This window comes from Mesoplodon mirus, assembly GCF_964341445.2.
Source record: "Mesoplodon mirus genome assembly, chromosome: 13".
In the NCBI taxonomy this organism is placed as follows: domain Eukaryota; kingdom Metazoa; phylum Chordata; class Mammalia; order Artiodactyla; family Ziphiidae; genus Mesoplodon; species Mesoplodon mirus.
Genome location: NC_138989.1, coordinates 64,227,486 through 64,254,215, shown reverse-complemented (window position 1 = coordinate 64,254,215; position 26,730 = coordinate 64,227,486). Strand labels below are relative to the sequence as shown.

At 38.9% G+C, this 26,730-nt stretch overlaps 1 protein-coding gene across 4 annotated transcripts in view; it reads left to right on the top strand.

Moving 5' to 3' along the window:
• The first annotated feature begins 207 nt into the window (after positions 1 to 207).
• The window catches only part of SMAD2 (SMAD family member 2), a 105,657-nt gene continuing 79,134 nt past the window's right edge, over positions 208 to 26,730 (top strand). Inside the window, exon 1 of one of the 4 annotated variants that reach the window (XM_082640980.1) lies at positions 208 to 293. The gene's annotated coding sequence lies outside the window, so the exon portion shown is untranslated. Of the gene's footprint in view, positions 349 to 504; positions 704 to 26,730 lie in introns of those variants that run through there. The other 3 variants (XM_082640981.1, XM_082640983.1, XM_082640982.1) reach the window with 3 other exon arrangements.

Sequence of the window (26,730 nt, the reverse complement as noted above, 5' to 3'; positions counted from 1 at the left end):
GCGACTCTCTGAGCCCCGCTCGCGCCCCGGCCTTTCCCGGGCGCTCGGCCTCCTTCTTTCCCTCCTCCGTTCTTCCGTACGCGCCGAGCGCTGCGCTCGGCCAGCGTGCCTCGCGCCCTAACGGGCGGCCGGGGGCGCCAATCAGCGGGCGGCAGGGTGCCAGCCCCGGGGCTGCGCCGGCGAATCGGCGGGGCTCGCGGCCCGGGGTGGGAGGCGGGTCTACCGCTCGGCCGCGGCGGCGGAGGAGCAGCTCCCAGCCAGCAGCCAGCGAGCGCCGAGCGAGCCGCCCGGAGGTGGGTGCGCCGCGCCGCTGCGGCCGGCAGCGGAGGGCGCAGGGCGGAAGCGGAGGTGGGCCGGCGGGCGCAGCGGGGGAGGACTCGGCCGCCCCGGCCGCCCGGGGTGGGGGCGAGGCGGGCGCGCGCCCGAGGGGAGGAGGGGCGGTGGCGGGACGCGCGTCCCCACCCCCTCCTTCCCGCGGGCGGCGGCCGGGCCCGCGCCCCCTCCTCGCGCGCCGGGGTCGACTGCCGGGCTCCGGCTGGGGGGCGGGGCGGGTGGCCGGGCGGCCGCGAGAGTGGTTTCAGTCCCGCCTCCAATCGCCCATTCCCCTCTCCCCTCCCAGCCCCTCATCCCATTCGGAAGAGGAAGGAACAAAAGGTCCCGGACCCCCGGCTCTGACGGGGCGGGACCCGGAGCCTCGGTCCAGGTAACGCCGCGGCGCCCGGCGGGCCCACGGGGCTGGGGTGTGTCAATGTGGGGCTCGGGTCGGTGAGGCTCGCCGCGTCACCTGGCCTCGGGGGTCGGGGGCTGGGGTGTGGCGAGGTCGGGGCCGCGGGGCGCCGGGCCCTCGGGGTGCGGGAGCGCAGGGCGGGGCAGCCTGAGGGACGGGGTCGGCAGCCGGAGGGACGGGGTCGGCAGCTGGAGGGAAGGGGTTGGCGCTCGGAGCTGCCGCCCGCCCGCGGCCCGGGGCGGGGGCCGGCTGTGGCCCGTCCCCTGCGCCGCGAACACACTCGGTAGTTTGTGGTTGTGATTTGCAAAGCCCGGAGGGACAGAGCTCTGGTTTCGGGAGTTGTTGGGAAGCCGAGTTAGGAGCGTGCGATACTTTGCTTCCACTTTTTTTTTTTTTTTTTTTGGTGCTGTAACCTTTGTTAACCATTCTGGTCTCGGGGTTCAGAATCGCTTGTGTGTGCTCTCACACAAACACGCACACGGCTGATACTCTGTCCAGATTCTTCTCTACTCGCTTGTGAAAGTTGCTCTGTGAGCGGAGCCTATTTGTTTTTATCACACGCCTTTAGAGAGCACGCTGATTGATTTCACGTATTTCAAACTTGGTTTTCAAATCTGCAACTTTGTTCTCTTCTGGGGGATACTGCCCTTGGGTTGAGTACTTTTGTCTTTTACTTACTTAACCGTTTTGTGGTTATGGTTTCCTTTTGATCCTAAACAAAAGAAAGACAGTACTTAGGTTGGTTTTGTTATTTCTTCCTCCTGACCCTTTAAAAGCTAAATACTACCGGTTTGTTGTCAACTAAACCTTTATTTAAAAAGAAAAAAATTTCCAGGTAAAACGAAAATGAAGTAGCATTTTCCATCTAAGTCCTGGCATGTTTGTTACAGTTTGGAGTATCCTAAATTTTGGTGTTTTAAACTTTTAAAACGACGCAGGTAAAGTAATTGTCAATAAATAAACAAGTGATCACGCAAACTCCATTTTTCCAAAAATGGTCCCTGAAATTTGAATTAATTTCCAGAATTCTGAATGATTAGTTCCTTTTCTTCTGATTTCATGTGAATTGAACCTTCACCACTGATTGTAAGGGTGCTTTCCTTGAGACTAATAAGATAATACATTTTCTATTATTCTGAAAATACATTAGCTATTTTTCTAGTTTTGATCCCCTTTAAAAAAAAAGTTTTCCTCACATACATGTGTAAGGTAAATAGTTAAATGTGGTAAGTTTTGATGTGAATAAATAAATAAGTGAAGCAAATATACACAGAGATGGGAGAAATAATGTAAAATGGATTTCATAAATGTATCATGGTTGGAGGATTTTTTTTTTCATTTGCCTTAAAAAAAAACATACAGGGTATTGATAGAATTTTCTCCACCAAAAGGTCATTTAGAAAACATTTATATTAAATTCAGGAAGTAACACTGATTTTATTTTTAAAGTTCCTTAGTTTTTTGTTTTGTTTTTTTTGCCATAAAATTAGCTGTGGTAGTAAGAAAGAATAGTTCAAGTCTATGGGCATATCTAAGGTGATTACCCACTTACACTCTTAATGTTAAAATTGAGTTTAAAGTAGTTCATTGGTCTGTTTTAATTAATGTAATGTGATTGGTAACATCCATTTCCTGACTTGTTTTAGTAAGAAATTGCTGTTAGAACTTGGTTTTTATACTTTGTAGCTATACCTTGTACAGTGATTTCACATTATAGGAGTTCAACAGAGTTTGGTTTTTCAAGGTTGTAAGTTAACCTGTGCCTAGTCATAAATGGTCAGATCTCTACACACAGAATCTGTAAGGTTCATGAAATAAGAATCTTGTAAGAAACTGTGCAGAGTAATTTCCTGTTGTTTGTGGCTTGTCAGGCTTGGTGTGTGCTTTAACTCTTAAGTAGGAATTTGGGGATAGTTTTGTATATTTCAGCAGAAATTCTCTTTAGTACGAACAAAGGTTGTTTCTACTTCAAGATGGCAAAAGGTCCCCTTTTCATTTTCATATTGTAAATATTACAAACATGTTGCTAAAATTTTGTTACTTCACATTGGGGGAAAATCCGTGAGTGAAAAATAGTTTAGTTACGTAACCTGCTGATCAAAGACCTATTGAATTTTTACATTTTGCAAATATTTTCAGCTTTGGCTTTTCTAAAGGTGTGAAAGCCCTCCTTATTCTTGTTTGGTTTTGATTTTGTTGGTTTTGTACTTTAGGACTTCTCGTTTTGTAGCAGCTTTTTTATACAGGTGTTTTTGTAATGCATATAAAAGTCGTCGTATTTAGTGCAGTCTGGCAGATGGAGTCTCATTCTTATTCTTGGGACAAGAGTCATTTTTAGAGGATGGCGAGGGGCATGTCTTCTGATGGGAGTAGAGGGGCCACTTTTATCTGTAAGAGGAAAGATGTTTCCCACTAAGTATGGTAAAGGTACGGCAGGAAATGTGAAATCAAAAGGTGTCAAAACCAGTTCAGGAGAGGTTATGCGTTTATTCAACAACTAACTTGCATTTATTGAACAGGTAACATTTATTCATTTATTAAACAATAAAACAGCCTTTTGCTGTGTGTCAGGCCCTGAACTAGGCAGTGAAGTAACAGGGAACAAGTGTATCCCTGTTCCTTAATGGGATTAGAAAAGTGGAAAATCTTCATATCTCCTTGTCCTGTCCTCCAGTGTTTAGAGTAGGAAGATCATGTTAATGTACAAATTCAGGACTGAGCCAATTCCTAAAGTATGCTTGCATGGCTTTCTTTTGAGTGTAGTGGACAGCACTAGGGAAGGTGTCACATGTTAACTCATATTGTCACCGGGAACAGGTAGTGTATTTTTTGGGGGTGGGGGAACTTGTCACCATTTTTGCACCATCTCTACAAATTAAAGATATGACTAGTCTTTCAGAAATATATTTGTTGCTGAGCAGGTGAACACTTGTAGAGCTAAGCCTAATTTGGCCTTAGTTTGATTATCCATTGCCTTTTATAGAAACTGGTTAGGGAAAGAAAGCAAACCTGAATCGGTCAGGTTCTAACGGAAGTATCAGAAATAAAGTATAAAAACAATTAGCTAAACCAAGAAAAAGTATTGGGCTGCAACCTTGTGTAGTGGAAAGGCCCTGGGTTTTGGCGTCAGAGAGACCTAGGCGTATAGTCAGTTTCTCAGTCACTGTATTGGGCAAATTACTTAACTCCTGAGCCTTGGTTTTCTGATTGAAAACGGAGGTAATAACACCTACCTCTTAAGGTTATTACATTCAAAGAGTAAATGATGGTGATGAAGGTACCTAAGAACAGTGCCTCAGACTAAGGGTCTTCTCAGAAGATCTTTGTTCTCTTCCGGTTGTAGCTTTCACTTGTTTTCTAATTCAGATGATTTTCCTACACTCTTCTCCTTGATCTATTATAAAATACATTTGAGAAACAGACACTTAGCGAAAAGGCCTAAGGTAGGCAAATTGTCCAAGTCCATACCTTTCAATTCTAGTCATAGGAGAGCCATTGTGACCCTTAATTAGAACCTGTTGGCATTTATTTCAAATGTTTCTAACAAGCAAAGTTATCTTGCTTCTAAACCCACAGTAGATTAGAGACAAGTAGATTGTGGGTCATGTGGGAGGCTGAGGGGAGTCTAGTAAGGGGTGGGGTAGGAGGATGGGGAACTGTTAGCCTACTGTCTATTTTAAGAAAAAACATAACAGTCTGGTGAGGATAATGGAGATAATCTACAAGACACAAAAACGAATGCTTAGAGCCTAACTAGCATGTCTGGAACCATTCAGTGCAGGACCAGACCTGAAAACATAGTAATGAAAGTTCATCAATTAGATTAAATCATATTTGGGAAAATCTATTTAAAGAGAGCGGTAATCTACATAATATACTTTAGATTGTCATTTGGGATGATTAACAATTGTTCTTAAAGGGGTAGAACATGGTTCTAATGACTTACTTTATGACAGATCCAAAGTACCTGCTCTGACCAAGGTGCTTTTCATTTGTTTTGCCATTCAGAGTAATGTGATTCCAGACTGAAAAATCTTTCATGCTAGGCCAGTAGTAAAGAAAGGTGATCTAAATGGTGTTGCACCCCAGGTCACACCTTTTCTTCGGAGTAAGTCATTTTTTTGTCAGTCTGCAGGGGTGTCGTGTACAACTTTTCACTCAGGTTTTAGGATAAAGTATGCTAGAGATTTCTAGGACTGAACATGTGTGGACAGTTGGCTAGTCTGTCTGTTGAGGGCTTCATGCTTCTTTTATGTGACTTCTATCCAATATTAGCCTTGGTAATTTTTTTGGATCCTCCTCTTTTCCTATCTCAGGGTTACTTTCTAAACCATCTACTCCATCAAATATTAATTGGTGACCTTGTAATTTATAGCCTTAGCTATTTGGGGGAAAAAAAGGGCCTTTTGTTTTTAAACCAGTAGTACAAAAGTTATCCAGCCTTTTTTGTTTAAAAATGCACAATTTGAGGCTTATTGCTTATCTCTGATCAATTTTTTTAATTTATTTCATTTTATTTATTTTTGGCTGTGTTGGGTCTTCTTTGCTGTGCACGGGCTTTCTCTAGTTGCAGCGAGCAGGGGCTACTCTTCGTTGCGGTGTGCGGGCTTCCCATTGTGGTGGCTTCTCTTGTTGCGGAGCACGGGCTCTAGGCGCGCGGGCTTCAGTAGTTGGCAGCATGTGGGATCAGTAGTTGTGGCGCGCAGGCTCAGTAGTTGTGGCACATGGGCTTAGTTGTTCTGCAGCATGTGGGATCTTCCCAGACCAGGGCTTGAACCTGTGTCCCCTGCATTGGCAGGTGGATTCTTAACCATTGCCCCACCAGGGAGGCCCTCTCTGATCAATTTTGATCATTACTCCAGGTTGATATAACTGTGATGTGTTCAATTAAGACATATTTCAGTGCTGATTATAGGTAGACATCTCAAGGATAGCTCTGAGCTTCAATTTCAGTAATTTCAAGTAGGGAGAATGTAATTTTGACAAGCCAGATGGATTTAGACCCTGCCTCTGGTTTGGCTAGTTAGCCAGAAATATTAAGGTAGTTAAGGTAATTGTGGCTCACATATGTGCCTTACATTCTAGAGTGTGTACGCGTTCTTCTTAGATATAAGTGAGCCACACTGACAGGACAGATGCCTGGTAATTTAGATCTTTAAATTTGTGGTTTTAAGAAAACAAATCCTGGGCTTCCCTGGTGGCGCAGTGGTTGAGAGTCCGCCTGCCGATGCAGGGGACGTGGTGCCCCGGTCCGGGAAGATCCCACATGCCGCGGAGCGGCTGGGCCCGTGAGCCATGGCTGCTGAGCCTGCGCGTCCGGAGCCTGTGCTCCGCAATGGGAGAGGCCACAACAGTGAGAGAGAGGCCCGTGTACCGCAAAAAAAAAAAAAAAAAAAAAAAAAAAAACACCAAATCCTGAAGTGATTCATTCTCATTAAAATTTGTGAGTTTACTGTCAACTTGTCACGAATTCTTCCAGATAGTTCTGTAATTTTCAAAATCTCAGAATTACTTTGGCCTCAAGACTAGAACAGTGGAAAGTGAGTGCAGACTTTAGTTTTGATCTGTTCAGTACACATGTCCAGTTTGCATCTGAAAACCTGTAGTGCCCTACTGTGACCTCCCTTCTCTTTTAGCGGGAGGGCATAGCTTCAGGTTTAATGTATTCAGCTTGTGAGGAAGAATAACTGGGAGGAGCCACTGGAAGTTCATCAGATTTATTACCTTGAGTCTTTCAGTTCAAAACCTCGATCTGAGGAAGTATCATAGTAAATCCGTGATCTTGTAGTTTGCCCGTTGAAGATAAAGTACATTTGCATATGCTGCTTCAGCTTTTCCAAAAATTCTGTAACATGATAATGTAATATTAAACTTGTAAATATTAAGGAAATGCTCCGTCTTAATCATCCTTCATTATAAAATGTGGGGAGGTGAGTCTGGTTTTCAGAGTTCACAGAATAAACTCCTGATGAATGGTGCAACGGAAGCTGGGCCCATGGGCTTTCTTCCTCGATTTGAATGAACTATGGAAACTTTTTTGTTGACTAGAGGCGCTCTATCTATGGCAGTGAATGCAAATTTTTCATGTTTAGACCAACCTTTTACTTTGTAGACAGGTGGTTAGGCTGCAGTTCATGTAAGCCGGCTAATTAAACTTTTCTTTATAAAATGTTTTAAGTATCAGGAGGGTTCAGCTTTGGCCTGAGGTTTGTGCATTGGCCATATTTGCTCTAAACTAGTTTTCAAACCTAATGCACACACATAGCTGTATGCACACAACAGCAACCAGAGAGAAGGCTCCTACCAGCAACAGCAACAGCATTATGCAGAATCTCAAAATGTAAGGAAAGGGGCGGTTGCTGAAGCCCTGCCTGCTCAGTTTTCCTCTCATTCTTTGGCCCCCAGGAAGCCTTTGAAGCTCTAGAGGAGTAAAAGATCGTAGAGAAGAAACTTTCTGTAGACCCACACCATTCAGTATAGTAGACACCAGCCACATGTGGCTATTTAGCACTTGAAATATGGCTTCTGTGACTGAGGAAATGAATGTTGAATTTAATGTTAATTAATTTTAATTTAATTGAAAGTTGTGTTGGGCAGTGCTACTCTAGGCTTTGCTTTAATTGCACTTTTACACCCTGAGGACTTGCACCCAGTTGATGTGGGTGTAAGCTGTTGCTTCAGCAGAAGGTTAATACAGACTCTGGGAGTTTGAAGGGAGATTGGAGTACTGAATATTTGTGCTGATTTGAGTCTGGACTTGTGTAGTCTCTTAATAGTTGGGTCCTTTTTCACAGTCCAGGGATGATAAACTAGTATGTAATTTTATGTTTACAAGCTGAATATAGACCTATGGATTCCACACAACTCATTAAAGGTGAAAGGAATGTAACAAGTAAAGAACAGATAGAGTCTCTTTACACAGCAGTCCCCATATAATGGGGGCTTTCACTGAAGTAATGACCTGCTTTTAGGGTTAAATTCAAGCTCTAACATTACGTTTTAACAGTCCATAAAACTGAACACATGAATGTTTTCTCTTTGCTTTTAAAAGGCACATTACCCATCGCTCTCCATGGGGCGAAACCTAAAAATCTTAGGTTTCCAATTGGCAGTGTCTTTCGTTACTAGTGTACAACTTTGGAAAAAAAGCATAGTTACAGTGAGAATTGAGAAATCTCGTTTTTTTTTTGGTTGTTCTTAAAACTAGTTTTTACTTTTTTTTTTTTTAATGCTTTCTATTGTCCTGGTTTCTTTGACTAAAACAATTGTAAAAATCCAGGTCATTAGTAAACGTGTGATACATGTTTGAATGTGGATTGCCAAAAATCTAATAGTGATTTTATACCATTTCAGCAGGAACTTAGGTGTTCTTTATGAGGCAGCACCATCACATTTCAAGTATTTTATGCTGAAATATCGAACTTGATTTTCTTTTGAAATAAATATTTCTATAGGTATTTGGAGAATGTTTTGTATTTGCCATCTGAAGATATTTGAAATCTGCATTTACTTTCTATACTTAATGACTTCCTTTGTTCTAAACTTGAACCTTGTGAAGTGTTTTTTGCCACTCTTTTTCATATTCGCCTACCTGCTGCCCTTTTAGAAGTCATCACTGAATTCTGAACGGCCAAGTTTAGCAGTCTTTTCTCCATTGTCATACTACTTTCTTCAGTGTTTGCATCATTGACTATGCTCTCTTTATCTAGATTTCTAAAAAATCACACAAAGAGACATAGATTAGGCCCATTCCTCCTGCTACAAATGTTGGATACAATGTAAAACATTTTTGGTCATATATATATATATATATATATATATATATATATATATATATATATATATATATATATATATATATATATATACAGCTGATCTAGAGAGGGAGGGGTGAGAAGAAGAGAAAAGTCCCCAGGTACCAGAAACTTAGAAAATCAGTTAGTGTCAAGGAAAAGCTGGCCTTGGGGCATTTATTAGATAAATAATTCAGTAGCTGGGGCTGGGGTTGTAATGCCATTTGGGGAAAGGAGATAAAATTCTGGGAACTGTATACTAAAATATATATATCTATATCTCTGTTCTGATATCATTGAAACTTCTGTGGCCTCTGAGAAAAACAAGCCTCAAGCTTCTCTATGGAAAAACTAGAAAAATACTAGTTTGTAGTGTTTTTGTAGAGGGACTTAAATATCACATGAAGGCCAAGCAGGGTAAATAAAAAGCAGACACTAGCTAGATGTAGAATAGTGGGGTTTTTAAATAGGTAATACATTATTGTATTCAAATTCAAAATTCGAAATTCAAAAGATACTAAAGATATACAGTGAAAGGTCTCTTTGCCAGCCTGTCCCTGCCACTCAGTTGCCTTTCCAAAGTCAAGTAGCATTACTAGGTTTTTTTGTATTGCTCCAAAGATTTTATGCATATGTGAGCAACTTTGTGCATATATTACCTTTTAGTACAAAAACTGGTCTTGTATTTTGCTTAATAATGCATCTTGTAGATTATTCCATGTCAGTACATAATGAGTACTTTTTAACTTTTTCTTTTGGTTGCACAGTATTCTTCTGTATGGGTGTCTATAATATATTTAATCAGTCCTCTGTTGATGGACATTTATTTCCAGTCTTGTGGTATTAAAAATAGTGCTATAATAAATAACTTTGTTTATACATCATTATACACATACATAGGATAGATTTCTAGAAGTAGGTCAGAAGATATCTACATTTGTATTTTTTATTTTAGGGAATGTACTTTATTCATTTTTTGAATAGGTAGTAAGAGCACATGGTGCAAAATTCAAAAGGGACAAAATAGTAAATAATGAAAGTAACTCTCCCTTAGATCTCTTAACTCCTGCTCCCCAGTTCCATATCCTTCTAGAGCTGCTCTGTTCAGTAGATAGCCACTAGCCACATGTGGCTCTTGAACACTTGAACTGTAGCTAGTCCAAATTGAGATGGGCTGCATTTGTAAAATACACACTAGATTTTTAATAATTAATTAAGAAATAGAGTGTAAAATATCTCCATTTTTAATACTGATTACACATTGAAAGAATATTTTAGAGATATAGTAGGTTATATTAATAAAATTAAATTATTAAAATGATTACTTTTAACTATTTTTAATTTTTTAATGTAGCTAATAGAAAATTTACAATCACATGTGTGGTTTGTATTCTATTTCTGTTGAATGGCTCTGGCTTAAAGAAATTCCATATATATATATATATATATAAACAAGTCTGAATGCATGAGAATTCCTCTTATCAGGCCGTTTTTTTTTTCCCTTTGCGTTATAATCTGTAGCATCAGAAATCTCGACGTTGGTTAAAACATACCAGGCGGTTCTTTACTGTCACATTTACTCTCAACATTTACCATGATCATAGTGGGTCTCAACAGTGAAAGTCATGCTTCCGTTGACTTTTACAATGTTTGTCCACTTTAGAGAGAAGCCTGATATTACTCTTTTTTAAAAAAAAATTAACTTATTTATCTTTGGCTGCGTTGAGTCTTCATTGCTGTGCGTGGTCTTTCTCTAGTTGCGGCGAGCGGGGGCTACTCTTCGTTGCGGTGCACGTACTTCTCTTGTTACGGAACATGGGCTCTAGGCGCACGGGCTTCAGTAGTTGCAGCATGTGGGCTCATTAGTTGTGGCTCGCGGGCTCTAGAGTGCAGGCTCAGTAGTTGTGGAGCACGGGCTTAGTTGCTCCGTGGCGTGTGGGATCTTCCCAGACCAGGGATTGAACCCATGTCCCCTGCATTGGCAGGCAGATTCTTAATCACTGTGCCACCAGGGAAGTCCCCTGATATTACTTTTGCTACATGTTTTTGAACCTGCCCCAATCTACACTGGTTGCCTACACCTAGTACACAGCAGTTGTCCTCGGATCCCTCTTCACTGTCATTTTATGGGGTTCGCTGTCATTTTATGGGATTCCTTAGCTTTTCTCCTTTGTTAGATCTCCTGTTCTTTTGCTCTCCTTTCTTTTGATGAAACATATCCTTCAGGACTTCCTTTGAGAGAGTGTGTGTGGAAAATATTTGGAGATGTTACATGTCTGAAAATACCTTTATTCGATCCTGGGTGGGTAATAGAATTCTAGGTTAAAAATAATTGTTTTTCAGAATCATGAGGGCATTGCTCTGTTGACTTCACTTAGTGTTACTGTTGTGAAAATCAAATCCATTCTGATTCTTTTCTGTATGACCTTTCAAAAAATTTATCCCTGGAGACTTTTGGCTCTTTTTAGCATTCAGAAGTTTCATAGCCACCAACCTTGATGTGGATGTGTTTCATCCATTGTCCTGGGGTCTTGATGGGCCTTGTCAATCTGGAAGCTCCCATCTTTCAGTTCAGGGGATATTTCTTGACTTCTTTGATAATCCCCCCCCGCCCCCCCCCCCAATCATCTCTGATGTCTTTCTGGAAGTTCTGTTTGGACATTCGACCTCCTCAACTGGTCCTCTAATTTTCTTCATTTTTCTCCACTATTTTCCATCTTTCTTCTTGTTCTGCTTTCTGGGAGATTTCCTATACTGTATCTTCCCACACTTCTATTGTACCCCCTCCGCCCCCCCCCCCCCCGCTGCGTTTCTGCTATCAAGTCATCTAAGAGCTCTTCTTTTACACTTTGAATGTTCCCTTTGTAAAGTATGTTTCCTTTGTAGAACATGCTGCTCTTGCTTCAGGGTTGCTATATTCTCTCTTGTTTCTCTGGGTATAGTGATGATTTTGACGATGTTTTCTTTCTCTGTATAGTCTCAAACTTCTTGAAAGTTGCATTTTTCTGTTTTTGCTTGCCTTTTTCCTCAGATAAACCAAGTAATCCTTGATTAAGAAGGTGGGGTCTAAAAAGCCGATTGGAAACTAAGCATGTGGGTCTTCTTTCAGTTTCACTGTAGAGTGATCTGAGTGGACCATTTGTTGGTAAACCCTCAATATTAGTATCTGTATGTTTTTCCTCCTGGGTTGGTCAGGTAACCTGGAGAGGAGTCTTGATCTGACTAAATGGGTAAAGGTCTGGCTGCTGGTATCTTGGGAGCCAGAACTCAGTGGAGGAAGAGGTTGGGAGTGTCTGCTTTTAGCATGCTTATGTTCATTTACTCCCTCTCTTCTCCTAACGGGACCCAGGCCATCTCCTAGTACAGGTAGACTCTTTTACTCTCTGCCAAGAATAAACATTTAGTCTTCTGTACCCAGTGGCATAGAGTGGGGATGTGGATCTAAGTATCTGATTGCTTCTCAAATATCCCTCACCCAATCCTGCCTATTTTATCTCCTTCCTCTTTCTGGCCCTCAGTTCCTGCTATGACTGGTGGTGTCTGCTACTTAGCCTTTTGAGAATTCTGCTGTGTAAATCAGGATGTTTCTCCACAGGTAGCCTAGAGTTAGTAAGTAGTCTCTGATCTGTTCACAGTTATTACTCATCCATCCATTTTCCAGTTATCAAACTTTTGCTTGTTTTCTTCTTACTCTTCTCCCTATCCTCATGAAATTGTCTTTTCTTTTTTCTTTTTAAATTCCTTTATTGTGTGTTGTTGAGTTTGTTTTTAGTTTGCTGTCTTCACCTGCAACCCACTGATTAAAGTTTTCCATCAAAAATTTTTAAGGATAACCCTCTGAAAGAACTGGAATAGAATGTATAACTCCAAATCAGTGGGGATGAGACAGTGGAAATAAAGAATATGTGATCATTCAACTAGAAGGCAGGAAAGGAGAAAAAAGAAGCAAAGAAATTGCTTAGGAATTAGAAAACAAAATAAGATGATAGAAAATAAGCTTAAATATCTCCATAAACCAATACATAATTTCAGATTAAGCTTGCTGGTTAATGGAGAATGAAAAATTAAAAATTAACTAAATGCTTTTTATTAGTAGATACACTTGAAACTATGATGACACAGTTCTAAAGTAAAGGAAAAAGATGCAAAAAGATACACTAGGCATAAACTCCATTTGGGCTGCTGTAACAGAATTCCATAGACCGGGTGCCTTATAAACAACAGAAATCTATTTCTCACAATTCTGGAGGCTGGGAATTCCAAGTTCTAGGTGCCAGCAGATTTGGTGTCTGGTGAGGGCTCACTTCCTACTTCATAGACAGCTATCTTTTTGCTGTAACCTCATATGGCAGAAGGGGGCAAGGGAATTCCCTGGGGTCTCTTTTATAAGGGCATTAATCCCATTCATGGGGGCTCCACTCTGATGACCTAATCACTTCCCAAAGGCCCCACCCCCAGATACGATCACACTGGGAATTAGGTTTCAACATGTGAATTTGGGTGCAGGGCAGGGCAGGTGTGGTAGGGACTGTCTATAGCAGTCTATATGGTAACATTAGCAGAATTACAAGGATAAGTCAACAAATGTGTAATAATCATTGTAGGAGATTTTAACATACCTCACAGTAATTTAAGAAGAGATAGGTAAAAAATAAGGTTATACAGCACTGGAAATGTGCAGTTAGCAAGCATGCAACAATTACAATTATATTCTTTTCCAGTACACATGGAATTTTACAAAACTTGGTTATGTACTAGACCTCAGAGCAAATGTTGACAAATTCCTAAGAATTTGTACCTTAAAAATCATGTCCCTGGACCCTAGTGCAGTTAAGTTAGAAACATAACAGGAGGATAGCAGCAACAGCTCCAAAATCCATAGTTGTATGCTGAAAAAAACATACTTCTAAACTTAAGGGCAACTCATAAAAATTAGAAAATGTTTAGGATGATGAAAATACTATCAAAACTGGGATACAACAAAAGTTCATTTGCCTATCTGGGAAACTTACAACCTTAAATGTGTATTAAAGAATTAAGAATGTTTACTTAGTAAAGAAAAATAAGTTAACTATACAATGTAATGAGTTAGAAAAAGGAAGGAAATAAAGTTGAGAAATATTAATAGGGGAAAATAGATATAACTGGAACAACTAAACCTAAGGTGCTAAGTTGAAAAGACTTAAGTTTGATAGAGGAGGAAGAGAAGGCACAAATGTGTTAGAAATGAAAAAGGGATAGGACTGCGGCCAAATTGAGATTTCAAAACTAAGAACACTGAGCAGTTTTTTGCTTTCAGATTGGAAAACAGGTAGAATGGAAATTTCTAGCAAAATAAATTACCAAAATTGGCTTAAGAATAAGAAACTTGATTAGATTATAATGTTAAAATTTAAATTCATAGTTAGATATCACACCAAGATGAAATTAAATAAAAATCCCCAAACAAAAAACCCAAAGCCCAAGTGAAAATTCCAGATGGGCAAGTTCTATAAAACTTAGGAAGAACCAGTAATTCTAGTGTTATACAAAATGTCATAGAAAAAATCATTTTGCTAGGCAACTGTAATCTTGATACCCTCCCAGCCATCGAGACAAGTGTAGTACCAGAAGGGAAACATGTAGGCTACATCTCACTAATGAACATGGCAATAAAACTTTAGGTAAAAATGTTAGTATTTGCTCAAAACAAAAAAAACACTGTGACTATTTAGGGTTTGTCTCAGGAATGTAAAAATGATTAAACATTAGAAAACCTGTAAATGAAATTCATCACATTAACACATCAAAAGAGAAAAACCGTATGATAATCTCAGTGGGTGAAGGAAAGCATATGATAAAATTTAGTACTTATTCTTGACAAAAATTCTTAGAAAATTAGGAATTAGGGAACTTGCCTAATTTGAGTAAATGGTGTTGGTTTAAAAAATAGAAGTGTACCTATGGCATGATTCCAACTATATGAATTTCCAGAACAGGTAAAATTACTTTCATAGAAATCATGGGTGTGAAGGGTAGATTTACTTAAAAGGGACCCAAGGAATCTTTTTGAGATGATGAAAATATTCTGTATCTTGACTGGGATGGTGGTTATATGGAGGTATATATTTACCAGGACTCATTGAATTATATGTTTAACATCTGTGCATTTTATTGTATGTAAGCTGTGCCTCAATAAAGTTGACTTTAAAAAGAATACAGTTGACTCTTGAACTGCATGGGTTTGAACTGTCTGTGCCAGTCCACTTCTATGTGGATTTTTTTTTTCAATAACTATGTACTGCACTATTCATGGTTGGTTGAATCCTCACATGCAGAACTGTGATACAGAGGGCTAACTGTAAAGTTATATGCGAATTTTTGACTGCATGGGGGGTCAGCACCTCTAACCTCCTCATTGTTCAAGGGTCAACTGTATATAAAAACCAGTGTATGCCAGCAACAAACAAAATCTAAATTTTAAAAAGCCACCCTTTAAAATGGCAACACAGGGGCCTTCTCTGGTGGCACAGTGGTTGAGAGTCTGCCTGCCGATGCAGGGGACACGGGTTCGTGCCCCGGTCCGGGAGGATCCCACATGCCGCGGAGCCTGTGCGTCCGGAGCCTGTGCTCCGCAACGGGAGAGGCCACAACAGTGAGAGGCCCGCGTACCGCAAAAAAAAAAAAAAAATGGCATCACAAACTACAAAATACCTAGGAAGAAATAAAAACACGTGGGACCTTAATGGAAAAAATTATAAGATCCATATAATATTCAATTATAAGAAGATATACTTGTGTTTATGAATAGAAGCCAGTATCATGTGTCAATTTTCCTCCACTAATTTATAAATTGTGTCATTCCAATGAAAATCGCAGGTGAAAGAATTCACTTTATCAGATTTCAAGACATTGTATAGCTTTAATGGTTAAGACATGATGGTATTTGCCTCAGATATAGACTAATGGAAGGAAAGAAAAAAAGCCTAGAAACACAAATAGCATTTGTAATCACTAGGGAGAAGATTCAGTATGTGGTGCTGGTGTACTTGAGTATTTCTGTTGAGGAGGGGGAGATACCTACCTCACACCATACACACAAAAACATTACAAGTGTGAAAAGCAAAACTTTACACTTTGACTTTTAAGAGGTGACAGCTTATGGAAGGATCTTTAAGAAGGTACAGATGTATACGTATGATTTAAAATACTGATACATTTGAGCACATTAAAGTGAACTACTTAAGCATAAAAAAGGCCATCAAAAGCCACTTGCTAGGTGAAGATACATGTGACATTAACAAAAGATTATTATCCAGAATATATAAATAATTCCTGTGAATTAAGAAAAAGATGGTGAATGTGAACAAATGATTCAAAGGAAGAGGATCCTGAAAAGTCAGTAAACATGAAAATGTTCTCAAACTTCTTAGTAGTTGGGGAAGTGCTAAACATCGACAGCCCTCTGTGTTGCACCCCATCCTTTTGACAAAAGTTTGAGGGACCAGATAATGTGTTAGTGATACTGGGTAAAATAGGAACTCATATTTCCCTGGTGGGAATGACCATTAGTGTAACCATGTTGATAGTATTTGGTAAAGTTGTATATGTGCATGTCCTACTATGCAGCATTTCAACTCCTTGGTATCTGTCCCAAGGCAGTGGTTTTCATATGTTGTTTTACAGACCTGTGGTGGGAAATATATTTTACATGAGACACAGACTGAATTAAAATTTTTGAAATAATTGAGTATGCTCTGTTTTCTACTGTATTCTGTTTTCTATTTTTTTTTTCCGTTCTTTTAAAAAAGATACTTCTCAGGATCAACTAAGTTGATTTCATATTCATTAATGGTTCACAACCCTCAATTTAGAGAAATGGCAGAGGATAACATATGGTAGAATGTCTCTTTTAAGAGTGTGTGTGTGTGTGTGTGAGTGTGAGGTTGCAGTGTAAAATTGTATTTCTCGCTGTGGAGCTTCTTTTTTGATCAAGAAGTTCAGAAATTTCTGTCCTTAAAGAGCTCTCATACGAATGAGAAGATATATGCCAGACTACTCATGGCAGCTTGTAAGAGTGGAAAATTGGAAACCAAAAGGAGACTAGACAGTGAACTGTGATAGAGTCATATAATGGAGTGGTATATGACAGCTAAATGAATGCATTAGAGTTGAGGATTATATATGTATAATATATGCTGTATTATATAACTATCAGCATGGATAGTTATAATACTGAGTGAAAAAAGCAAAGTTACATGAGCAGTGTTTAAAAGTTTGACACAAATTTATAAAATGTGCAAAACTTTATTGTATGGATACCATATGTATCAAAACCCTTTAATGACCATGGGGGAGAGTCAAGATAGTGACTCTCCCTGAGAAACAAGAGGGAGGAGAGTGGGATCATAAAGGTGTTCATAGGGGACTTCAGCTATATCCATCTGTCATGTCTTATTTCTTACATCTGATCAAATATTGCAGAGTGCTGAGAGTTGACAGACCTGGGTGGGAGATCCAAGGGTGTTTCAATCTATTGATTTTTTTGTATGACTGAAATATTTTTTTTAAATGTTCCAGCCACAATAAAACCCAAGATGGAGGAATAAGCAAATTTAATGAGATGTGCAGAAAATTAGACAACTTATTGATGGGTATTAAGTCCAAAATAAATGGAAATATCTCATTTTCATAAATAGGAATACTCAATATCATAAATGAATCTAAATTCATCACACTTCCCAAGTGCTATAGGGTTTTGGTGGAATTTGACAAGCTCAACTTAAAATAACTAACATAAATTTGAGACATGAGGGAGGGCTCACCTTGTTGGTATCAAGACTTGCTTGAAAGTAGTAGTAGTGGTATAGATAGGAACAAGCATACCAATGAACGGAATATAAGTCCACAATCAGACATTTATTTATAGGGCTTCGGTATGTGACAGGAGTGGCATTTTGAATTAGTGAAGGAAAGATAAACTGTTTAATAAATGGTGCTGATAAAATAAGCTGTCCTTACAGGAGATATTTAGATCATCTCAACCCTTAAAAAGAAATTCCTGATAAGTTAGGCACCTAAATGTGAAAGGCAAACCTAAAGTATCTACAGGAATATCTGGAGGGGGCAAGATCTTTATAAAACCAGGGTATCTCTTTGTGTCTCAGATTCCTCATTGGTAAATAATAGTACCCACCCCACTGGATTCTTAGGAGAATTTAATGAGTTAATGCGTACCAGACTGTTACACTAACGTGTCATTGAGTAAGCACTCAATAAATATTTCCTACTGTATTTGGGTGCAGAAAGGGATTTCTTTAAAAAGAAACAAAGTTGTGTCATAAAAGATTTTAGATTAAAATATAGATTTGTATATACTAAAAGATAATGTAAGAAAATGAAACGGCATTCTAAGGGTTTGGAGATTTTTTTTGTAATACATATTCAGTGATAGGGTTTATATCAGAATTAAAACAGTACACAAAGAACAGCAGAGAACACAAAGACTCTGCAAAGAAAATGAACCATAGTTTAATAAGACATGTAGAGAATGCTATTTGCAAAACTATTTTACAGTTATTAATAATTTGAAGGTTTTATTTGCTAGTTCAGGATAATCAGACCTCTTACTTAACTGAAACTTTCCAGTGAGTAATCTTGGAATCCCAATTTTACTAAGATATCACTTGATAAGCTTTCTTACTTAGCTGTAAAGATAGTCTTCCTATTCTGTTGAAACTTGCATTGTATAAGTATCAGTTATAGCTGGAATTAGGAACAGAGTTAGTATCTGAACTTATTTTTCAATTCTTGCAGATGTTGGGAAAACATTTCTAACTTTAGTAGAGAGCTTGCTGCCACACTATTGAAGGAAATCTGTATATTATGTAAATGACTCACATCTTGATAACTTGATCATAAATCTAATTTTCTTATTTTCTTACTCCCATTTTGTCTTCAACTTGGAACATGGAGAAATCTATACCTTGTAAAAAACCTAAACTCAGTCTGTTTACATTTCAAAACTAGTGGCTAAATATGATACCTTAGCTATTTAAAATGCTCAACTAATTAAAGTGTATTATCAGCATTACTGAAAAATATTATTTTATTGCATAATTGAAAAATTCTCCAGAGATAATTAGCCAGGAGTCAGCCAGCCATGATTACTAAAACGTGACAAGTTAAGGCTGGTAACTTTAAATGAACACATAGTTCCAAAGTGGTCGTAACTGCTCTTCTAAGACATGGGACATTGAAATCATGTGGCAATACTAGGTCATGAGGTTATTCAGATGGCCCAGAATAGGCGTAAACTTTTCATGTTTTCATTTCCATGAAGAAAAGAAATTTTTAAGATTTTACAGAAAGTTTTCAGATCCCCAAGAATACATCTTAACTCACAAGAAACATTTCTAACAGAAGTGTAACAGAGAACCTGTTTCCTCAGATTCTTCCTAACACTGGGAATCCCTTTCATTTTTGCTGCATATATAAAAGTTTAATTTTTATTCATTTTCCTAGGCTGAATTCTCATGGATGGATTAATTAAACTAAAGTTATAGGCACTTTTAGATAGAGTCTTGTTATATTTGCATGTTCTGTCAGTTTTTCTCAAGGAACAGGGATCCCTCGTGTAATGCAGGAAGAGTTTTGCTCTAAGGATAAAATCGGTGTGGGGCTGACACAGTGCCCGCGGAGCCCTCAGAATCCAAGCCTTCTCTGCAGGACTAGCTCTGCCTTGCTTGGGCGTGCTCTCTTGCCCTGACTACCCTCTCTCCTGAGCCTCTGCTGTATTTTCTGCTGCACCCTAGTTACGTGATGAACACAATTACTTACATAAAGCCATGTATTAATACTGACCCTGTAACCTTAGCCTTCAGATTTGCTTCTGTTTCTGTGTTCTGAATAGGGATTAGTGCATCATTCCACACTGCTCAGTTACATTGGTTAGTGGCCGTTATCCTCAAATCCTCCTTTTCCCTAAACTGTCCACATCCACTTGGCCAATAACATATGTGAATTGTTTCTGAAATCACTGAAGTAATACTAACATTAGCACTAACTTGTCTTCAGGTTTTTAAACTGGGCTGCCTCACTCTCCCCTCTGTCCTACCACGTTGCTTCCTTGTACTCTGAGTTCTAGTAATACCTACATTTTTTGGGGTAACTCCTAAAACGTTTCCTGTCTCTTGAAAACCTGCTGAACTTTCTGCCTGGTATTCTCTCTCTCTCTTTCTCTTTCTCTATTCGCACTTCTGCTGTGTGTTGCTTTTGTGATGCCTCTCCCTTCCAAAGGTTGAATTAATAAGCATGTTCCCCGTGCTTGGATAAGACTGTCACATGGTATTGAGGTTTATATAGCTGGCTCCACTAGAGCGTGCTTTGTGACACAGTAGGAATTCAGCAGAGGTCCAAAGGTAGCCAAATACACCTTTTGCTGCCTGGTAGTTGCAAATGTCTACTTTGGTGGATTATTACATGTGTTTGATGTAGTTTTTTGAGTTTGCTTTATTTTTTCAAGTTGTAGTTTCATATACTATAGTATTTTAAATCATAGTATTTACTATAGTATACTATAATATATGGCATTCTTATATATACTTATTTATGTGTGTTATTACAGCATCTCCCACTCTAGACAGCTTAGTGGTGCTACCTACTGTCAAGTTCTCGTTGCTCTTCTTTACTTACCTTACAGTTCCCTAACTGGGCAAACCTCACTTTCCCACCATTTCTGCTGTATTGATAAAGAAAGTCACATAATCCTGCTTTTTGGCTCCTTTCAGATTTTTAGCATCTAAACCACAGTTGGGCTGTCAGGGGTGCCAGGGCAGCATTGTTATGTGGAATTCCAGAGATGTCCCTATAAAAGGGTTACCATGGCCAAATAAATTTGTGAAATTTGGCATGCTATATTACCTCTTGTGCGAGACCCTTGGGACAGTCTCCTGAATTGAGGTTGGGACCTGTTAATTGTTTTTCCCTTTTGAGGGGAATGAATATGATTATTAATTAGGTTGTGACCATTATTTTCTAGCAACTGTACCTGTACCAAGGTATCTTCAGTTTGGAAGACCATTTTTGAGAATGGTCTTTTGAGAATTCAAAGTCCTTTTTTGAGAATTACACTAACTTTTTTTTTTTTAAGTAAATGTATACCTCTGTTGCAGCAACCTTGCCACTGCTGCCCCAGATAAGTTTGTGATTGGATGTCATTTGGGCTCTCACTGTTTGTTCTCAAATAATAAAAAAAAAAATCCCTCCCACATCCCCGGCCCTGTTCCCCAACATATACCTAGATGTGCTTGCAGAGGCTCACCTCCAAGTTGTGGGCAGACACTTGTTGGCTTACTTAACATCCTTGGTCAATTGCCACCTTCTCCCTTCTGAAATTTACAGTATGCGTTGGCATATTGAAGGCCTGATAAGTTCTTAAATAAAGAAGTCCATTTAACTTTGCTTGTTTGAAACTTCTTAATGTATTTGTTTAGATGCTTTTTTAAGTTTTTTGAATTGTAATTTACATTGATAACTGCGCAAACTTTAAATTTTCAGTTCTGTGAGTTTTGATAATTGTGTACTCACATGTAATTACTTCTCAAAATAAAATAGAAAACAGTCTTATCACCTCAGAAAGGTATTTGTGCATCGGACCAAGCATTCCTCTGTGTGTTCCTCCCCTTTCCTGAGACAGTCATTTGACTTCTGTCACTGTATTAGTTTCCCCAGTTGTTGCAAGTCATAAGTGGAATCAGTATATCTTTTGTGTCTTTTTCCCAGCATGATTTTTTTTAACATCTTTATTGGAGTATAATTGCTTTACAATGGTGTGTTAGTTTCTGCTGTATAAGAAAGTGAATCAGCCATACGTATACATATATCCCCATATCTCCTCCCTCTTGCGTCTCCCTCCTTCCCACCCTCCCTATCCCACCACTCTAGGTGGTCACAAAGCACCGACCAGCATGATACTTTTGAGATTCATCCATGTTGTGAAGTGTATAAGTAGCCCACTCATTTTTGTTCCTGAGCAGTATTCCATTGTATGAATATACTACAGTTGTTTGTTTTATTTTTGTCAGTTTTCTTGAGATTTGGGCTCTTTCCAGTTTGGGGCCATCATGAGTATGGCTACTATGAATATTCTTGTATAAGTCTTTTTTTGTGAACTTAAGTTTTCATTTTTCTTGAATATGTCTAGGAGTGGAATTGTTGTGATATAGGGTAGATGTATGTTTAACTTTTTAGGAACTTGCCAGTTTTCCAAAGGCACTGTACCATTCATTTTACACTCACATCAACAGGGTATGAGCATTTCCAGTTGCTACATATGTCAGGCTGAATAATGGTCCCCAAAGACATCCAGGTCCTAGTCCCCAGAACCAGTGAATATTATTTATATGGCAAAAGGGACTTTCCAGATGTGGTTAAGGATCTTGAGATGGGGAGATTATTGTGTAATATCTGGGTGAGCCCTAAATGTAATCACAAGTGTCCTTATAAGTGGGCAGATAGAGGGAGGTTTGACCTGAGATGGAGAAGGCAGTATGACAATGCAGCAGAGATTGGAGTGATGTGCTTTGAAGATGGAGGAATGGGGCATAAGCCAAGGAATACGGGAGGCCACTAAAAGCTGAAAAAGGCAAGGAAGCAAATTCTCCGGTCAGACCCTCTGGAAGGAAACAGTCCTGAGTATACTTTGACTTTCTTTAATTCATTAAAACTCATTTTGGTAAATCTGTGGTGGTTTAAAGCACTGAGTTTGTGATAATTTGTTACAACAGGAATAGGAAACTGATATATTCTACATCTTCACCAACATTTGACAGTGTCAGAATATTTTTAAACCATTCTAGATGGTGTGAAATGCATTGTGGTTTTAATTTGCATTTTCCTGAAGATTGTTGATATTAAACACCTCCTAATGTGCTCATTGGCCATTCTTGTATCCTCTTTCATGCAATATCTGTAATTTGTCCTTTGCCTATTTTTTAAAAAATGGAGTGCACTTTTTTCTTTGACTTGCAGTTCTTTATATATTCTATATGGTAGCCCTTTATCTACAATATTTATAGCAAATATTTTTTCTCTAGTCTGTGACTTACTCATTCTTTAATGGTGTCTTTTGGTAAGCAGGCATTTTAAGTTTTGATGAGGTTTGTGTTATTTATATTTCTTTTGTGGTTAGTGCTTTTTATGTCTTAAGGGCATAAAAGTATTTTGTGTTTTCCTCTAAGAGTTAAGGTTTTGCTTTCCTATTGAGGATGGTATAAGATAGTGCTTGAGGCTTACTATTTTCCGTATTTTTGAAAAGCTGTTGAAAAAATGTTGAAAATAGATTGACTTGGCGCCTTGGTAGAAAATGAGTTGACTGTATATGTATGGGTCTATTTCTGGACGCTCTTCTATTTCACTATCTTTATTTTTCTTATGCCCACTCTATACTCTTGATTACTAAGGCTTTTTCAGTGAGTCTTGAAATAAGGTGGTATAAGTCCTCAAAAATCCTTTTTCGTTTTTCAAGATTTGTTTTATTATTCTAGATCTCTTTTGTTTCCATAGGAATTTTAGCATCAGCATATCAGTTTCTTTTTAAAAAATCCTGCCTGAATTTCAACAGGGATTACATTTATATATCAAGCTGGGAAGAATGGACATTTAAATAATATTGAGTCTTCCAGTCTATGAACATGGTCTCTCTTAATTTCAGTCTTCTTTCATTTACCTTAGCAATATTTTGCAGTTCTTAGTATAGAGGTCTCGAGTATCTTTCTTTAGACTGACCTATAGGTTTTTGTTGTTGTTGTGGCAGTTATAACTGGTATTTCTTTAAATTTCATTTTCTATCTGTTCTTTGTTTGTATGTAGAGATACACTTAATTTTGTATGTTGATCTTCTACCATGAAACCTTGCTAAATTCACTTCCTAATTTTACTAGTGTTTTTGTAGGTTCTGTGCAGTTTCCAATGAAGACAGTCATATCACCAGAGAATATACTTCTTTCTTTCCAATCTTTATGCCTTTTATTTCTTTCTTGCCTTATTGTGCTGGCTGGAACATTCAGTGCATTATTGAACAGAAGTGGTGACAGTGGACATCCTTGTCTTATCCTCAGTTATAAGGGAAAGGGACTTAATGTTTCATCATTAGATATGTTGCTAGCTTTAGGTTTTTCATAGATGTCGTTTTCCAGAATGAAGAACTTCTTCCCCTTTTCTATTTCTAGTTCTCTGAGGGTTTTTAATCATGGATAGATATTAAATTAACATTGTCAAATGCCTTTTTTTTTTCCTGCATCAGTTAAGAGGATCATAAGGATTTTTCTCCTGTATACTGTAAATGAGGTGCTTGATTTTTTTTTTTTTTTTTTAACTGTTAAACCAGTTTTGCTCCTTGGGATAAACCCCACTTGGTGATGATGATTACTTTTTCTATATATGTTACTGGGTGTGATTTGCTAATATTTTGTTAAGGATTTTTCCTTCTAGTAGTAGCAGACCTTTGCTTTGTATTAGTGCAGGATCTTGGGCCAAAGACAGTTTCTTGCTCCTGGCCCATTGTCATATCGAGAGCTTTGCTTTCTATTCATTCCTTAGCATCAGGGTATGTTTGTCTGCCACTGGTGGTGGCAGTGTTTCCTGTCTTCCTCTAGGGGTAGACTGTGGTTATGTTACATGGTGAAAGGCTTGTTTGTATGTGGGAGGTGGGCAAATAGGTTCTGCTCCCCCCACCCTCCCAAATAGTGCACAGCTTTTGCTTTACTCTTCCCTTTCAGGCAGGGGAACTTCCCTTGGGCCCTGGGTGTGGGAGGCTTTCCTGCATCTCCCCTCCTGGTTGAAGGCTTTTGCTTCATGTTAGGTGCCACTTAAAGGGGAGGAGCTCTCTCCCTTCTCTTGCCCCATGACATTCGTTTTCAAGAGAACTCAGTTGAGAGCCTTTGAAAAGAGCTTGTGAATGAGTGCAGATTCCCCTTTCGTCTGGGTTTTCACTGCCATCCTAGCTGACACTCAGCCATTATCTTTATTTTTATCTTTAATATTCAGCAGATTGACTACTGTATGTTTCCTTTCCATCTGTGGGTTGATATCTGCCATCATTTTTGAAATGTTTTTGGCCATTATCTCTTCTTAAGCCTTTTCCGCCCCATTCTCTCTTTTCATCTCCTTCTGGGACCCCAATTACACTCCACTTAAACCCCAATTGACATTTGGTCTTGGATGATCTGGGATTTTTTCCACACTTTTTTTTTTCTCTTCATGTTTCAATCTGGGCATTTTAATTTGGCCTGTCTTCAAATTCACAGCTTATTTCTGTCTGTTTTTGAATCCATCTAAAGAAATCTTTAATTTCTGATATTGTATTTTTCATTTTTAATGTTTCCCTGTGATCTTTTTTGTATAGCTTCAGTGTCTGTGTTTAAATTCTCCATTTCATTATTCATGTTGTCTATCTCTTCCATCAGTTTTCATCATAGTTATTTTAAAGTATGTCTGATAATCCCAAAATCTAGGCCCTCTCTGATCTGATTATATTAATACTTTCATCTTTTGACTTTGGTTTGCTACTCTCTCTGTCTTGTAATTTTTGATTGAATGCTGAATGTTTGTGTAAAATCAGTACAGGTTGAAGTATATATTATCTACTTCCCCAAAATTTCTTGTGGGGCTAAGTCAACAAGATGTGTGCATAGTCAGCTAGTTCTGGGCTTATTTGCAACTTTATTTTGATTAGTTCAAGTGTTTTGAGAGTAGGATTAAGACTTTACTTTCTGTAAGATTTGTTGTCTTAGTGTAATTTCAGTTATCTCTTTATACTTTGTATCTGAGCCATCAGCTTTCTGAACTGTGGGTGACTTCTCTGCTTTACAGCCTAGCTGCTGGTTTCCTGGTCATTCTGGAGTTCTTTTTGCTCTCTAGTCTTACCGCAGGCTTTTGTGCCTAGTGAGATCTCTCTGTACGAGTAATACCTTCCAGTGCTTTCTCTCAGCAATCCTTTCCTACCCCAGCCTTGGTAGTTCAATTTCCAGAGTATCTGCATGGAAGTTTCTGTCTCAGCTCTCTTGTCCCATCTTAGCCCTTGGCAGCTGAATGTCTGGAGTCTCTTGGATTGATTTCTCTCACATCTCACCACCTCCCCGCTCCCCGCCCCCCGCCACCTCCCCAGGGCATTTGAGGAAGACCCTAAGCTTCTTAGGGTATCTCTTAGCTTTCCTGCCCTGTCTTCCAACCTTTGCCATATTTTGGCCAACTCTTGGTGCAGACCTGTGGGACTGAGTGGTTGAGTGGCGCAGACTTGCTCTGTAGAATCCTTGGAATTCTAATATGTCTTGTCAGCCTACATGTTACTGTTAAAATATACTAAAATTTAGGCTGATTTCTCCTTACCTTCACTGTGGTGGGATTATTCCTCCTTAGCCACTCCACCAGGAAAGAGACCATCTGTGGGCCCCTCTTCTATCAAGACTCAACACTTTCTGGAATTTAGTTTCACTTAGGTTACTTTGCATCTTAAACTTTCTGATGGGTTCAGAAAAAACATGATTTTATAGTTTTTCTGTCTTGTTTTGATTGTTAGGGTGAAAGTGATGGTCTGTTGTGACTCTGTACCTCCTGATTAGAAGAGGAACTCCTTCATGGAATACTTTGATATATAATCTGGCAAATACCTGATAAAGTTTGTTATTTCACTTCACCCTAGTTGATTTCCTACCGTATTTCTCAGAGCTAGGTTTCGAAATGTTTTCCATTCTTCTCAAATCTGAACTCTCCAGTTCTGTCCTCAAGTGGTAAATTATCTTATCTCTTACTTTGAGATTAAAGCCATTGACATTAAATTTTAATTGGGCTGGTGGAAAGTGTGGGAAGAATTTGTAGTAGGTGCTTAGAAAACTAGGCAAATGAAAAACTAACATAATTAGCTCTGGGGAAAGGAAAGAGTTGTACAAGAAGGGAAACATGATTATACAGTAGTTAACTACTAATCTCATCAGGTACAAAACTACCTGGGAGATAATTATTTTTAAGCTTGGAGGAAAGCAAGTGGTCGTGGTGTAAATCCTCATTTTCTGTAGAAAAATCGATAGCTATATCTAAACTTGCTATTTCAAGGGATACCATTACTGAGGTATAAATAGCAAGAATAAAAGTTAAAAGATTCTCTTGGTGTGAGAAGAGGAGCTATATTTGACTTTACTCACTATGCATGTTGTTACTTAGATATAAATGAAA